We start from the raw sequence: 14,742 nt of genomic DNA, 5'->3' as shown, positions 1-14,742 counted from the left end.
ATTTTCAGATAACCTCTATAAATGAGGAATTCCTCACCTATGAGTACAGAAATTTAAAAATAATAATGACCACAAGATGAGAACCAGATGAAGGACCCTTGAAGCCAAACATTCCCATCTCTGTGACAGGGATCTAGCCAACATAAGCACGCAATTTGCATCTACATTTTTGGCACCTAATGAAATAGTCTTTTTAAAGTAACCACCTAATTTCCCTATTGAGAAGTACATGCCTTTGAAGGTCTCCCAAGGAGATATGCTCTGCGGAACAGAAGCACCTAAATTTCTCTCCATCAGAGGAATAAGAAACTCTCTCAATATTTGTCTGATCTCAAAGCACCTATTTGTCAGTGGCTGGAGCCTCCCCGGAAGATGCCTCTCAGTCACTGACCAGGGAGCCTAAACTTGTTTTAGCAACCACCTCAGCTCTGCAGCCTGCAGCCCTCCCTACCTCTTTCCTGAAATAAAAATGTGTTTAGGGTATTGCATGTGTGGACAGGAAAAACTTCAGCAAATCAATGTTAGTTTTAAATATGTCAAAATTCAACTGCTGAAGAGAACAGTCTAACTGATACCACAATGCTCACATGCATTCTTTTGTTCCTTTCACAGACAAGAAGCTTAAAATACTCAAAAGCATTAATGGAAATAGGGTGGGTAACTGTTACTGCCTTTTGTGCCTATAATTGTCTATCTAAATGCCTATTTATGTATTTATAGGACGAGACACAGCAAAATACACACAGTCACACAAACGTACAAACCCATATATTTGTATTGCTGAAATTACGTAGCAAGTCTGGAGATTAGACCAGAAATAGAATCCAGATCTCTTGATGCAAAACCATTTGCTTTAGCCATTCGAGAATAGATCCCCCTAGCCTCATGGACTGTCAGATTAAAATGAAAGAGGAAAAGAATCACAGAAACTTCAAATCAAAGCATGAAATTGAAAATCTGTCAGATCCATAAAATGAAAATTCTCTCCAAAGGAAAATTCTGACACAATCATATTTTCTCATGAAATTGGAGCTGGAAATAAGGTCATTCTGAGGGAAGAAAAAAAAAAAAGAGAGAATAATAATAAAAAACCTCCAGAACAGCATCAGCCACTTCAGTAAGAGAGTCTGAAGGGTTTTGACAAGTACTGTGTCTAAGCCAAAAAACCCCAGGGCTAGATCTTCCACAAAAATCAGAGAACTTAAAGGGACATTGTCAAAGTTGGTAGACCAAATATTTGAGCTACTTTAAACTCAGAGTAATACAGAAGAATTCATCTTTTTCTTTATTAAAAAGAACAGCTGAAAGATATTTATGAAGAGTTTGGTAACATAGTTTGCATATTTATTGTGTAACTAAGGATAACAGGCTTTGCAACATTTTTTTTTTTTTGCTTGGTTTTAAAACCTTGCTTACATTATAGGTTGAAAGATTACTTTCTCATTAAAACTTAGCAATTTTTTCCTTTGCTCATACCAGGAAAGTAATGGAGAAAGTAAAATGAAAAAAGTGAGTTAAAATGGGACACAGAGAGGGGGCAGGAGGGGGAAATGTTTATTTTTAAGTGCAGCATGGCATCATTCTGTTATAAAAATCTGGTTCAAACTGATATTCTGAAGTGCTGAGAACCTACAGATCCTTTGAATTCAACAGGAGATCTGAGCACTCAGCTGACTCCCTGGAAAATCAGGACACATTTCTTTAGCTCCCCAAGTCTTAACCCTGCAACGATTTCTTCCTATGTCCAGTTTAGCACATGTGGTTACTCCAGCTGGAGTTAAAGTGACTTCATGGTGGCTCCATTGGTGTATGGGCAGAGCTTAGTGGCTGAAGATCTAACTTAGATAGCATAGATGGAATTCATCTGCTTAAAGATGAATAAAGACTAAAGCCAGCAGTGTGAGAATCACGTGGCTCCAGTTAATGGAGGAAACAGGTACTCAGTGGGCACAGGCCATCCTTCCCGAGCCCAGCACACAAACTGAAGTGCCAAAGCACTGAGGAGTGCTTTGAGTGTGCAGCCAGACCACTGCAGGAGGTCACAGTGGATCCTGTTGACTTCATGGATATCCTTCTGGGTTTGGATGTGTTCACTGCAGCATTTTCTGCAACATCTGTAAGGAGGGTCAGCAACTCAGATGTACTTTTCAAAAGCCACCATGCTAAACAAGATTAGACAAGGCTTTTAAAATGACAGCGTTGCTAAATAATTTGGCAGCATGTAGTTGGTCCAGTTGTTACTGTTGAATTAGTAAATATGCAAAACAGCATTTGCACTGATTGGTGCCTTATATATTTATCTACATTTTCCTTGTGATCCTTTCTCCACTGGCATTTCTAGAGCTATTTATATTGTGAGCCCTGTCGAACTGTGGGAACATTTACATAAAGAAGACCAAAGCCTTCATATTAAAATAAGACCTGTGGTGGGACATTGCATCTTGGGACTGCAAGGCTTCTGTGTCTTTTTGCCTTCGTCACTGAGAAGAGTGCAGTTTCTTAGAAGATTGCTTGGCCTCTGGCCAGGAGTCTCTGTCTTTACAAGGAGGTCTTTAAACCAGGAGCTGGAGGTTTAAGCTGCCTCCCTATTTCCTGTGGCAGCTTCAGCCTGCAGACATCAAGGTGAGGTGGATGTGGCCTGAAGAGCCATCTTGCTGGATACTGAAGTGAACATGCAAGTGAAGCAAAGCAGGGCACTGGAGAGGCCATTTACCAAGCTGGTGTCCATCATGTGCCACAGTGGCCAAGGGACAACTGATGGAATGATAGACATTGACAAAGAGCTGTGTGTTTGTCACCTCTCAGCTCAGCTCAGGGAGTACCTCTGAGCATTGGGAAGGACGCCTTCATCTTTTTCAGTCCAAATCCCATTGCCAGGCTGTTTGAAGAGGCCAGGGCATTGCCCAAAGCTGTGACTCAGTAGTGAGATGCACCAGCAGGAACTCCTTGACCCCCAGCACTGCAGAGACACAGAAGGCCACTGCAGGCTCAGCACAGAGATCTTCTCCAGGGAGTTGAGACAGCTGACTGACACCCATCCCCTCGGTTTCCAGCCTCAGATTTTCCTGAGCAAAAGGAACCACTGGGAAAACTGATGGAGGGGGGCAGGTCTTATTCTTGCCTCTCTGAGATGTAGGCTTCAGTCAATCAGTCAGGGAGAAAGTACTTCCAAGAAAAGATCTCTCAAGCTTGAAGCTGTCCCACTTCACATGCAATCAGTAAATATTAATTAGGCAAGGAAGAGAGGTAAAAATAACCCCCTCACCATGGAGATTTTTTATGAAATTTATAGATAATTTGTTAAAGCTGTGTCTGGATCCTCTTTTTTCTCACCAAATAAATGTCAAATTCTCTGTGATGAGAAGAATCTATACTCCCCTGCATGGTCCATCTCAAGGCAGGAATGAATTTGATTCCCTCAGGCTGTCTGAGGATGAATTTAATGCAGATCTGCAGAATTTTTGGTGTGGTCTTCAAAAAGTGACTCTTTCCATTCCATAGCTAGCAGGCAACCATAGAGATCACCTATTTTCCAAAGCAACTGCTCATATTCTTTGCCCACTCAAGTCTCTTGTTTGAAAAACTGAAAAAAAAGGGGTGGGGAGGTGGGAGCAGAGGGGAGGACCAGCTGTAACCAGTGCTGCTGCTGCTTCTAAAAAGTCTTGTGAAGGATTCTTACACATAGATTTCAGCTTGTGAGCTCGTAACAGTTGCCTGCTGGGGGGATTTCTTTGCTCTGTGAGTGTTTGAGGAGAGTGCTTGGTAAGTCCTTGTCCTAGTCCTAGCCACGGGCTGTCTTCCTCAGCTGGTGAGCTCTACATTTACAAAGAAATATGGATTCCTCCTGAAATGACTTTTTTTTCCTCTGTGAGGAGTAAATGATATACTAAAGACCATGTTTTTCCCAAATGCAATTCCATCTGTAGAGACATGGACATGGATTAATTGTGTGGCTCACAATTCACACAACATTACAAATGCTTATCTTTGTGCTGACCTAATTGTCAAGTCTGATTTGGAGGATAAAGTCAGAATCGAACAGAGCAATTTTTCATTAACATTTGTATTTGGTCACCTTTGTTAAACTGGCATTAACTTCCTGCTAACCAACAACTGAAGATTAACTGGGACATCTTGGTGGAAATAAAAAAAGCCCCAGACATCCATGGTTTTGTCAAGGCATGCTGGAAAAACAGCAAAGGAGGACAAGAACAGTGTAGCTGAGTCTGAAGCCAGGGAATGCAGAGACACCTGGATTTTGTAAACCTTAGGAGTATGTTAGGATATACTTCAGTCATATGTTGTTGTAGTTCAGTAATCCTATCTGTGGCTGTAGTTCAGGTCCTTTTGCAGTAAAAAGATAATGAAAAAGTAGCCAAGAAGGTGCTTGAACATTAAGAAGGTCTTGAATAAAGTTGACTGAGAGAACAAGAGGTAAATTGTGCTGAACTTTGAAAATGGGTTTATTTAATTTAATATTAATTGGGATCTATTGTTTTTTCCCCCTCGCTCATTTATCACTGGGATCATTTCCATGAGGTTTACCAGGGACTTCTGAGTGGCTGCCAATGAGCAGCCCATGGTGCTGCATTCCCAGTGGGATGTGGCACGTGTTTGGCTCCCAGATGATGGGAGAGAAGCAGTGGCAGTGTATGTGGTGTCATCCACCTCTCTGCTGCATGCAGAAGGACTCTTTCTGACATTATAATTATTTCTGAGTAATTAACATCATACTCCAGACACGAAGGGAGACACAAGGGAGAAGAGCAACCTTATGAAGCTGGGTTTTTAGAAGTATTTCTGCTTTATGGAACCTCTAGGACTTTCCCGTGGGGGTAGGGATCCCTGCAAGGGGAATTTAAGTCTGCTGACAATTCTGTTTTTCTTTTTTCTCAAGGAAGAGGCTGGGAAGCTGTTTATGAACCTTAGAGGGTCTGTTCATTTTAATCTGATTTTAATTTATTTATTTGAAGAAATACACCAAAATCCACATGTTGATTTTGACCTAGTGATCAGGGTTTAGTCTTCAGTCAGTGAAATCACTAAATGGAGTGAATGGAAGCAGAGCTTGTATGCTGTTTTTATGCAAAATTTCTGTAATAACAGATTTACACAAAATTACTATATATGAATATTTCTATTAAATATTATGCAGCAACAGAAAACACACAACCAGAAAACACAGATCATTCTATGTTTTCCTCTTCTGAAACAAAATGTGATAATAACTCTTGAAACATTAAGAAACATGCTGCTCAGCAGCAGGGTTTCACCACCTAGAGTCAGAGTCCAGTTGCTGCTGGTGAGAGTGGGGATGACAGAAAGGTCTTCAACTCCCTCTGTAGTCACCCAACAGAGTTCATCACTCCAAGAGTCTAAATGCCTTTGGATTTTCAGACTTGCAGCTGCAGAAGCCATGCTGTTGTTCGTCTTGGAACAGACCAGCCCATTTGGTCCACAGACCCTGTGGTCCACATGAGCTTCATTTGCTGACAGGGAAAACTGCAGCTCTGATTTGAGGTTTACCTGGAGCCTGGACAGGATCCCTTAGGAAAGCCTGTTGGGCTCAAAGGGAAGATTTTTTGCTACTCTTTGGTGTAACATTGATCACAGGGTAAGCACCTCACTTGGTGCCCTTCCTTGCAAGTCACAACATTCCCAACGGGGCAGAGATGTGTCTAATGTCCCTCCAGCTGTGAGCACCCCATAGATAGCCCCACTGTTTACAGGCTAATCCCACTGCAACCCACACCACGGGCCTCTGGACAGTTGGTGTGACACAGTGTCCTACAGACACATATGGGAGGGTACTGTGGTCTTGGGAGAGCCCACAGAGTTCAGCTTCCAAGGATTTCACTTCTCAGTCCTTCAAACAATAATTGCACTCATTGCCAACAAAGCAAAGACTGTGCATGCTCCAAAATGCTAATGGATGTTAGCACTGGAGACCATCAAAAGCTCCTTTCATTGGCTCAGGAAAAATAAATGTGAAAATATTTTTGAACTTTTTATCTTAAATTGCCCCAGACTGAGGCAAAAATTTTGCCATTTGTTTTTGTGTGGGTAGACTTCTGCAAATGTCAGGCAGTGAGGAGGTTTCTGCACAGATGCTGAGCTGGATGAGACCACTTGAGAGGTCACAACTCCCAGTCCTCCTTAGGACTTCAGACACAAGCTTTGCTTTTCTGTACAGGGAGCAGTTCTTCTAACCAAGGAGGCTGTTCACAGTAAGGGAGTTTAAACAAGGGTGTAAACTTCTGCATGACCAGGTCTGAAGTTACAATCTGTGTAATGTGGCTGGCACATTGTAATTAGCAATTGTTAAGAAAAGGGCTTAGAGATACAATCACAGCTCTAACACCAAGGATTATACAACAAAATAGAGACAAAAGGGGAATTATTTTTCTTTTATTATATTTCTCAGTGCAAGAATTATGAAAGGACTCTACGTGCATTTTTTCATGATTTTCCCACAGTCATTTATACTAATCTCTTGGAAGAATCAAACTAAAACTTCAGTCCATACAGAAAAAATTTGCTGACTCATGCTTTTTTTTTGTTATGTACAGTTGTTCATGTGGGTTCAAGACAGTACCACGAAATAAAGTCTACATCTGACCTTTGGAAAGTCAAAACTGGCTGAGGGAAACTGCATACAAAACAGTTAAAATAGTTTCACAAAGTGTATCCCTAAAGCAGGTACTGAGATGCTAAATCCAGCAGTTACAGTGAGTCCTTTACCTCAGACTCGAGTCTGTAAGATGCATTTTAGGATCACCCAGGGAAAAAAAACAACCACATTTTTCCAATATGGGTCAGAAACACTAATTAGCTGGAATTGTTTCTCATGATCAGTAACTCAGCAGTTCTCCTTCTGCCTCTGTTAGAGAACTGAGTTGAAGAGTGGTTGCATTAAAATAGCAACAAACAACATCCAAATTCTAAACACCAGTCAGGCTTAAATTTATCTCCCGTAGTGCTTCCTTGTGACAGTGGCGATGACAGCGTCGATTAGATAGGGCTGGCACTTCACACCGTGTGTCACTCCTCATTATCTGATGAGAGTCCCTGCAAGAGGCAGGTGCTGGCAAATGAAAGATTAGGTGCAGTTCGTGTAATCAGGCTAAATCCCTCACTACCTCCACCGAGCGATAACAAAATGTAAGCGGCTTTCTCCTTTCCACAAATTCTTCCCCACTTTTGCCGTGCTCGTGAGTCTGTGGGTGTAATTACCCCAACTGTGGCTGAGAAACTGCACAGCAGAAACCAGCGTTTCCAGGGTGAGGTTGGTCCTGGACTGCAGACCTGTATTCCAGACAATTTCTGTTCTCCCAGGAGTGTGTACAGTCCTAATCATGCAGCTGTAAGTCAACCTCCAGAAGTGCCCCTCCCTCCCTTCTGTGCAGGTGTTTAAGATTTTCTTCCTCAGTTTCGGCAGATCCTCTTTAATTCTCCCTAATGGCTCTCTCACTCTCCAAAAATAAGTGAACAAATTTTGCAAGTGAATGAACATAATGAAAAAGCAAGGGGTGAGGCTCAGAGACATAGACTGGGTTTTGACGCTGCATTTTTTTAATGCTTCTTAGTGTGCTAATCAATGTTTGGCAGCTTGGCTATTAGAAATTTTTAATTAGAAATGAAGTTTCAGTAATGAAATCTAGCAACCTTCATAGAAAAAAGACAGTCATCTTTCAGCGTCAACTACTGATAAGAACTACTTGGGCTTTTTTCACACTTTCAGAAACAAATCACTCCTCAGATTTGAAATGAGAACACTGGCGTTTTGGGAGAGAGCCAGGTCATGCTGAGTAAGACTCAGACACCTGGATAGGGGAAGGGATTCATGCATGCTAGACACAGAAAAGAAAATAAATATCTAGCTTTGGGTAGGAATCAGCTATCACTTCCTGCCTTCCTGGAGTGTCCCAAATAGAGGTTGTCTGCAAGCACCTCTTCTGTAGAGATACATGTGGGAAGCCATGAAGGTGGCAACTGAAGTCCATGCATGAGAAATTACAGACCATGGGGAACTGAATGGGCAAACCCGAAACATTCTGTCCTTGCCAGCAGTCACAGATGCAGGTTACAGCTGGTGAAATGGCAAGTGTGATGAAAGGAAGTGTTTCACTGGACGGCTGGGACATTAAAAAGGAGCAGAAAATACTTCTGTCTATCAAATGAAATAGCCTAAAGCCAGCGAGGGAGAAGCACAGCAGTGTGTGGGGGAGGTAAAGAGCAGCACTCTGGTGGTGGCTAGTAGCATTCAGAATCATTGGCCAGTCAGCACCTGTGGATACCCCTGCTCTGTCGTGCCTACATGATCCCATGCCACTGACCGTGCAGTTTAATCATGGCTGGATGAAGCACTGGAGGAGGCACTGTGGTAGGCTCATGCTGCTGGGACCTCAATCCAAAGCTCATTTTGATTTTTTGTCATACTAAATGCATATCCATAAAACCCACATTGCTGCTTCTCGGATAGATTGTCCCCACAGTGCACTGGTGTGACACTGTGGTGCCAGGCAGAAGTTTAACTGCCTGGTTGAAATGCCTGTCTAAGCATGCCAGCCTTCCCAGGAGTTCAGATGTGCCAACAATCTCCTTCCAGAGACTGAAACCCAGCCAGGGGCTCCTGTTCTCTGCTGAAGTTCTGGATATTTGGCTGAAATATAAAAGAATGCTCCTGTTTTACACTGCAGAGAGGTAAATAACTACATTTGGTACAGTGTTATGCCTGAGCCATGATCTGGGAAGAAGACTTTTCCATGTCACTCTGAGTCACCTCATGCCCTACTTAGAGGGCTCAAAGAAACATCTTCCCCTCCCCAGCAGGAGGCCACAACCTTGTGCTCACTGGGAGGCAGGCAGGATTTGGCAACAGCTGATGCAAACATTTCCCAGACTCCAGGGGAATAACATTTAGTCATACAAAAATCACAGTGGTTCCTTCATACTTAAACCGCTGCCCTCTGGAGTTGAAAAGATAATTTGGGAAAAATGGCTGGATGACAAAGCAAGGAAAATATGGTAAAATTATCTTAATTTTATTTTTAACAATTGATGTCGCTGTTGGATGAAGTAATACTGGACATAACCCTTATTTAGTACTCTACCATTTGATCTTCATGGTTACAGAACATGTGTTTCTGTGCACTGAGGATGAAAATAGGGAAAAAAAATCTGCTGCTGACTGTCTGCTCAGGAATGGGACTTGAGCAAGAAGAATGCATCAAGTGAAGTATGTTTTTACAGGTGAAAATTTCTTCTTTTTTGTTTTCTTGCATTGAAATCCAGAGATTTTTACTCTGTGCTTCATGGCTTTTCTGTGTGATGATTGTAACCATGCTGAGTATTTTTAGCGTTGTGCTAATTGTATCTGACACACAAAAAGAATATTTCTTGTTTGGCATTTATTAAATGTCACTGGTTTTCCTGTCCTGCAACCTGACCCATCAGCTGAACACCTCTGTGCTCCTCTGAACTCTTGTAATGTATTAGGCCAATTACTGCAAACTTCTCAAGATAGGAATCTGCCTCTTCTGCATTTGCAACCACTGTGATACCAAAATAATCCAAGCCTTGGGAAACTATGCTTGGGCTAGGCTCATGAGAACAGAGGAACCACTTCTGCACCAAGGCATATTTGTTACTGATCTAGCTGAAAACTGACTCCTGAAACAATCCCTGAAACAGGGAAACATTGCTGCTCCACTTTCCTAAAATATCACATGCAAGTAGGTAGGTTCTTCTGATGACACGATGGGTAGTCTTCTCTACAAAGAACAGTTCAGCACCACTGTACAAAAAGACACTGGCAAGCAGGCATACAAATGTCCCAATGTACAAATCAGCAAATAAAGCCCCTTTTCTGCTCTCAAGAGGTGAAATAGGCAGATATTCACTACTCAGGCCTTATTTCACTGCCATGTCATGACCCTAAAAGTAAATGTTTTTCAAGGATAAGTAACAAAGATGTTCAAAAGCCAGAATATGGGAAAGGTAATGATAGTTTTGTCTACATAGGAAGCTAAGTCTTCTCTCCACGTATGAAAACATATCAGATAAATGCACATTTGGCCCCTCACAGCTTGAAGTTTTTCTGCTTGAAGTTTTAGTGATGCACTGGTTAAAAAAAACATCCAAGTCTTGAGCACAAGTCACAATGCTTTCACATGAAAGTCACTTTTAGAATAAGCTGTATGGATACACAGAATCTCTGTCCCACAAACAGATGTTTGGGATCTTGAACAATGAGTTGTGGCTCAGCATTCATTCTCATTACATGAGCATGGAAATCCCAGAGGAACTGGGAGCTGGCAGTTGTCATAAGCTTTGTGGCATGTCCAGTGGAGGTGGAGAGTCTGTGAGTTTCTAGTGGCCTCTTACAAAGCTGTGGAAGAGAAAAACAAAATCTAATGTGTACAAGAGAGCAGTGGAGAGAGTACATTTTACAGAAATTTTCTAAAAAGGTCCTCAAGACTAATTGCATGAAGCAGTTAGAAAAGTGTAACAGCCTGTAAGATACATTCACCACTTCTCAGAGAAGAGTGACCATGAATTGGCTAAATCCAGTGTAGTGCTCTGTCCTTCAGCTGAGTAAAACCCGAGTTTAGCCCTAGCACACTGCATATTGTGCACAGGATGCCCACGGAATTGACTGTTTATCACTTTATGTGCATAAAAACTGGAAGCCAGATGAAGAACGGCAAGATGTGGCCACAGGTGTCAGGTTCTGATGTGCTTAGCAGAGATGGTCCAGCCCAATATGTGTTTGGTTGGCCCCAGAACAGCAAGGATTTGGACATTTAAACAAATTAAAGTTCAGTGTGTTAGTCAAACTGAGACTGGTCATGTATCTGGCCTTTTCTTTATTCTGTCCTTTATTTTATAGCCAACAAACACAAAGGACTCCTCTGTGTCCTTTGCAGGACTCTGACATGAGAACCACCTTCAAATCTTCCTTGCCATCTGAGGGGGAGGTAGGGAGGGAATGAAGGGATGGATAACACATTGGTGTATGAGGGAGAAAGCAGCTGGAAATTGCTATGCTCAGGGTTGGTTCAAAATTGCAGTGCTGTGTCAGCTGACGGCAGCATTGCTGAATCCAGGAGGATGACATCCCATGGAGGGAGCATGCCAGCCTGACCCACGAGGTGCAGTGCTCTGTCTTACCCAGCTTGCTTTCCCTCATGGCTAAGGGGCTTTCACAGCCACCAGCTGTTTGTTTATCTTGGGACTTCTAATTGTTGTTACGGTAATACTTAAAATTTGCATTCCAAAACTTACTTTGTCCTAACCTATTCAATTGTCTAGACAGCTCACACTGGAGGAAAGAAATTATCCATGCTATCAAAACTGCAGCCTGGATTCCTGGCTTTTTTTTTTTTTTTAAGAACCAGGAAAACACAAAGTACTTGTCCTACTTTCTAGTCAGTAAGCTGAAATTCAGCATGTTTAATTATAAATCAAATAATTGACTACAAAGCTATTGTGGTATGGCCTTACATGCTGTTGATGGTTTTAATTGCAAACTGTTGCATGATGTGCTTCAGTAACAAAGAATGAGCCCTGAAGTAGCAGAGGAAATGTCCTACTTTGACTCTATTTTTACAGTCAGGATGCAGGAAATTTTCTGATGTGTCACTGCTCTCCACGATGGACCTGGACAAGAGAAGTGTAGGCCACCCAAGATGCCAGTGGGGCCCATGCTGTGTTCACAGGGACAGCCCAGGAGCTTGCTGCAGACTGTTCCTGCTGCCCCCTCTTTGGGGCCCACTCTCATGAGAGTCATGTTCCTCTGAAAACCAAAGAGGAGCTTCCATGGCTCATTCTGGTGATGAGAACGAGACAGACCATGTTGTAGGCACTGAGCACCCTCATCACACCAGATAGCACCCCTGGCTGGCAATCATGGATGGGAGTGACCAGAGGCTGATGCTAAAACTCACGAACTCCTCAATGCCCATGGTGTCACTCACTGCATGAGAAGGCAGGTGCTGCTCTCTCCTCTCTCCTCTCTCTGGAGAAATAAACTGCAAATCTCTTAAGTTTTTCTTCCTTCCTGTCCACAACTCTGCTCATGCCTGTGAATCTCTATCTGGATATTATGAAGGCCTTCTTAAAAGTAACTGTAGACTTATTTGCTTTCTTTTTATTTTCCTATTCATTCTCAGTGGGATGGGAAAGAAAATCAGAAAAAAAAAAACTAACGGGAAAAAATAAAGAAAAAAGAGAGAAATAATGCACACTACAATTGCCCACCACCCGCTGACTTGTGCCCAGCCCACACCTGAGTAGCAATCAGTCCTTTCTGGACAACTCCTTAGTAAAGAAACCTTGAAAGCTGCCACCAAGATGGACTGAAAAACGCTGTCTCCTTCACCCATGGACAAGAAAATCAGAAGCCTTCCTTTGCTGAATGCAGAGACTGAGCAGAGCCAATTACCTGCAGTGACAAATAGTGTTACAGTAAGTCTTTGGGCAGAATAAATATAAAATCCTCCAAGTCAGCTACAACATATTTCAGGCATATTTAGTCATTGAAGCTGAATATCCCCAGCTGTGTTAAACTGTTAAGCTGATGAGTTTCCGTTTGCAAACCACTAACAAAAAGTAAGCTAAAATAGTCTTGCTGTGCCTGCTCTTGCCTAGCATTGCTGAGGAAAATGAAGCTTGAAGCCCAGGTCATTTCATGTTTCCCAGAAAAGCACCCAAGTCTTTCATGTTGGTGATGTGTTCCAATGTCTTCCTGCTAGAGAAGTTTTTTTTGTTGTTTAGCAGTATCTATGGATGTGACTCCTTAAACAGGGACAAGGGAGCTTCTGCTTTATTGTGTTACAGAGTCTCTTTGACCTTACTCTGCTGGGTTACTGACATGGCTGTGGTGAACAGACCACCTCTGTACTCAGGGAATGGTTTTGGTCCTGCATTTCTTTAAGTAAGGATAGAGATCTCTTTTCCTTTCTCTTGCCTGCAACAGCAGTTTCTAGGCAATATTGACTTAAAATCCTCTATTTTTATATGACTAACTATAGCAGCTAATAATTTATAAAGCTAAATGGTTGAGATTATTGTGAGAACTTGAAGTCCAATCTCCCTTTTATTTAACTGAACTGCAACATATATGCATGCATGAAGACAAGAGCCCCAGAATGTGTAAGAGGGGAATCAAGAGGACCAACCAACAGACAAATCTGTGATTTAATGCTAATATAAACAAGTATAAATCTCCCTGAGCTTTTGTGTTATTTTGGTGTGAAGTGTTTGTGGCAGAGAGCTCTTTTTCCCCCTTTCACCTTCCCCGGTGGGCACTGGTCTGTGCACACCCTGTGCCGGTGTCTTTCCAGCTGTCACAGGCATGATGGAGGCAGATGATCCTCTGCCAGTGAAGACTGATGCATTGAGGTATTTTTTCTTGATGGATGGCTGTTTAGCAACAACCTGGTGCTGCAGGGTCCAAGTGGGGCAATTTAGGGAGTCAGGATGGCAGCCCAAGACTGCTGGAGCTATGCTGAAGCAGGGTGGCTCCTGGTGAGAATTCGGAGGAAGAGGAGAAGAAGGAGAGGATTCAGGCCTGAGCTCTGCTTGCAGGCAGCAGTAGCTCCCTGTCTGCCAGGGACAGAGCAGAGATGCCCAGCTACAGAGCTCCCTGTGCCCTGGGGAAAGGAGGAAACTGTGCTCTAGTGGGGGTGCAGTCACTGCTGAATCAAGAGCCATGTGTGGAGAAGTCTGATCCAGCAGAGCAGTGGGTTTTTCTTTTCCAGACATTTCCCTGCTGCCCCAAGAGCAAGTGACACTGCCCCCTCTGTTGTGTGAAGAACTATTGCTGTGATCTGTATAGATAATTGCCATAACCTTTTTTATTAAACTCTGATTAAAATGCTAAGTAATTTATATGCAAATTAACTGCTTTGCTTAAGATCCTGACAAACAGCCGAGCTGGCCCTTGGCGTGGCAGCTCTGACTATTGTCCTTGGCAGCTATGCTGCTCTTCGGCCATCGATACCCCAGAAAATGTTGCTGCAAACTCCTCAGCTACATCCCAAACTCCCACAAGATGCAAAATAAGCCCACCAGTAAGTGGTAGGAGGGAACCAACAGCTGCCTGGCTGGGAGACCTGAGTGAAACTTCTCCCTTTCCCTCTTGACCCAAAAGCCCCACGGAGTGTCAATACAATGTTTCAGGGGCTGCAAACCAGGCCATGAGTGCTGGATGGTTTCCGAAGGATGCTCTTCGCACAGTGACAAGGGAGGAAGCTGAGGGCAATTTTCTTTTTCTTACAAACTTCTGCAGGGTAAGTTACCACTTTGGCAATTTTCTCAGCCATGGAAGTGAGTGGGTAGCTCAGCTTCTTCTCAGCTGTATGCAAAGATAGGGAAAAATACACAGCTAGAGCCTCATGAAGGTAAAAGAAGTGATTTGCTATTTTTTAAAATATTTGTGGCTAATGAGGTTAGGGCCAGCTATTGATTAGATGGATTTTATTTTGATAGCTGAAGACACTAATACTCATCTATATTTTTCAGAATAAAAAAAGGTTTTGAATGACAGATTACATACTTCCAGGCCCTTCCTGGTGACAGCTGGAGCGAGTTGATTCTGGAGACTGAGACAAGCCTGTGATGGCTGTTGCCATCTTTTTTGGAATGCCTGAAGATTATCAAAAGGCATTAATTCCTATTGTCTGTAAGGAGACTACACTATCCCTACATACCTCAACAACAAAGTGATGGACCACTGGT

This window comes from Lichenostomus cassidix, chromosome 1 (assembly GCF_008360975.1).
Source record: "Lichenostomus cassidix isolate B80296 chromosome 1, HeHo_3.0, whole genome shotgun sequence".
In the NCBI taxonomy this organism is placed as follows: domain Eukaryota; kingdom Metazoa; phylum Chordata; class Aves; order Passeriformes; family Meliphagidae; genus Lichenostomus; species Lichenostomus cassidix.
The sequence above is the reverse complement of the archived record's forward strand: the minus strand, read 5'-3'. Positions refer to the sequence as shown.